Source organism: Octopus bimaculoides, chromosome 15 (genome assembly GCF_046866305.1).
Source record: "Octopus bimaculoides isolate indiv1 chromosome 15, ASM4686630v1, whole genome shotgun sequence".
In the NCBI taxonomy this organism is placed as follows: Eukaryota; Metazoa; Mollusca; class Cephalopoda; order Octopoda; family Octopodidae; genus Octopus; species Octopus bimaculoides.
Genome location: NC_142942.1, coordinates 24,377,085 through 24,379,973, shown reverse-complemented (window position 1 = coordinate 24,379,973; position 2,889 = coordinate 24,377,085). Strand labels below are relative to the sequence as shown.

Sequence of the window (2,889 nt, the reverse complement as noted above, 5' to 3'; positions counted from 1 at the left end):
ACTAAACAGGTGGATTTACAAGAGGAGGGAACAGCGATAATGACGCCGGTTTCCCCAGCGAAGGAAAAGGTTTCGAGAGTTGAAACATCTGAGGATGAAATGGAGAAATGGTTTAGAGTTGAAGAAGGAAATACACCAGTAACAGAAGAAGAAAAGAAAAAACCAAGAAGATGGAAAAACAAGTGGAATTTTGTAACTTATTCAAAAAACAAGGAGACAGAGAATAAAATTCTAAAATTCAAACATATTATAAGAATTAAGTTACCAACAGATGTCTACTCTGAAAATGTGAAGGCCATTGTGGTTGATAGGGTCACATACGAGAAACTAAAAGACATGTGCGGAGATAAAATTGATCCGCCCGGAGTAGCGGTGATGTTCGACGAGCTGCCACCAGTGATCGAACTCAGGGACTTGGAGCCGTTTATGAGGTATTAAAAATAAAAAATCTGAAAAAAAAGGACAAAAAAGAAAGTGTTTATGTTATAAATATAATTTTTTTAAAAAAAGAGATAAAAAACAGATAATTAAGAATAACACAGAAAAAGTGAACGATGGTAAATAGTTTATATAAACGATTCAAATGATACTGCATGGTTATGGGGCCCATGCAGCCATTTCATTTCTTCATTATATAACATCTCATTGTCATTCGTTTTATGTCCCCATTGTGGTGTTGTGCCTGTCCTTGTAGTGTCCCCCTCTGTGGTATGGCCGTAGTGCCAAATAAAGAAAACGTTGCACTTAAGTGTAAATAAACTGCGGTGGCGAGCTCCCGAAATGGCCAGAGATATTGTTGAATTTGACCTGTGAAGTCTGCTTATTACGAACTTTTGGATTTACCTGTGTGGCGGGAGTAAATAAAAGACTTTTTTTCAAGATGTCTGTGAATTTCACCTGTGGAGGTCTGCTTACTTATGGACTTTGGACGTACTTGTTTGAGGTAAGTAAAAGACTTTTTTCAAATAGTTTTTCAAATATTAAAAAAAAAAATTTTTAAGAAATTTAAAAAAAATATTTTAATCGTCTGATAAAACTTTTTTAGTCGGTGGATATTTATTGTATTTTTACCTTTACTTATTTCATATTTGTCTGTTAGGTTTTTTGGTAGTTTTTGAATTTTTAACCGTTTATATTTAACATTTTTGATTGGCCGTTCTTTTTGTATTTTATTAGAATATATATATTTTTACCTTCTGTGATTTCATGTATATGTATTATTTTTTTATGTGTTTGTAGACCATGGTGTTTTTTTTTATATATGATTCAATATTTGAGGGGTGGGGTTGTATGTAAAGTCGTTGGCTCAAATTTAATGTCTGTTCTGTAACCAATGCTTCTTTATCTTCGTCTCTTTTCTATTTGAGCAATTCTTTTGCAGTCCTAGAAACCCTTTTGCTTCTATCAGAAGAGACAAATATTATTTTTTGCTGTATATATATATATATATATATATATATATATATACGTGTGCGTGTGTGTGTGTGCGTATATATATATATATATATATACATATATATGTGTGTATATATACGTGTATATATATATGCATATGTCTGTGTTACACACTACCTTTATAACTGCTCCCCCCCACCATGTACATACACGTGACTATCCTATTGAAAAATACATCTCGTAGCTATTGCTTCGTTACCCGTTAAAGACCTGATTCTACCCCCGCCATTTTGCCAAACGTCTTCCCCAACCACGACCACCTCCACCACTCTCTTCACCCTATATTCTTCCTTTCTCACCTCATACCATTCCTCTAATCCTCTAACAGTAAACGATGCCCACCCCCACATACTTTCTCTCTCTTTCCATCACCATTCACTTCACCCCACCCACTACTTCTTTTACTTTTGATGAATCATGCCTTCCGGAACAGAAACCAATATGGCATCTTGCCAAATCAAGAACAGCTTCAACAAAAACAAACCTTTTTTTAAAAAAATTTACCAAACTCTACCCCTAAAAATACCTTCAGCCAAAATCTCCATATTCCTCCATTTTAGAACTTTCTTCCTTCCTTTGTTGCTTCCTTCCTTTTTTCTTTCTTCCTTTTTTCTTTCTTTCTTTTCCGCCATATTCTACTTTATATCCGCGCTGTAAAACCTCCCCCGCCACGTTTCTAGTTGTCGTCCCCCCATCCCCCATTTTTTTAAACTATGTAACTCGCCAATAAAACTGCCCCTTACTTTCATATATTATAACCTACCCATCTCGTCGCTGTCTACCGTTCCTAGTTCTATCTGCTTTACAACAACAATAACATCAAGAACAATTACTTTACCAAACTATATTGTAAGACAGAAACATGGAAAGTTAAAATTTCTGTGAAGGAAAACAACAACAACAACAAAAAATAGTTTCGACAATATCAACAACAGCATCAACGGCATCACCACATCCTCCTCCACAGCCAATACCACCACCACCACCATCAAAGCAATCTCTGCCATCGCCAACACCATTCCCACAACAATAACCAGCACGGCCACAGTCACCACCACCACCACCACTACCACCACCACCACCATCACTACAGTTCCTCCCATTAAAGACCCGTCTGCCAGACCAGTGATACAGCATCCAATTTTACCATCATCACAGCCGTCTCTTCCCTCATCATCATCACCAATAATAATACGATGATGGCCACAACATCTCCAACATCCTCATCCTCTGCAACAACAATATCGCCATCACCAACTATAATAACCACCGCCATCGATGACACACCTACCACCACCACCATCATCAACGGCGACACTAACGCCATCACTAAACACCACCACCACCACCACCATCATCACCACCTCCAACACAACTATGATGACCATTACTACCCCACCAACATCACGTCCACCACCACCACCACATTACTCC

The 2,889-nt window shown here is 37.4% G+C and overlaps 1 long non-coding RNA gene across 1 annotated transcript in view; it reads left to right on the top strand.

Annotated features, from left to right (window-relative positions):
- Window positions 1-832: 832 nt before the first annotated feature.
- Window positions 833-2,889, top strand: part of LOC149132440 (uncharacterized) — a 14,786-nt gene continuing 12,729 nt past the window's right edge. Inside the window, exon 1 of the long non-coding RNA XR_016244437.1 lies at window positions 833-943. This is a non-coding gene — a long non-coding RNA (uncharacterized LOC149132440). The remainder of the gene's footprint in view (window positions 944-2,889) is intronic.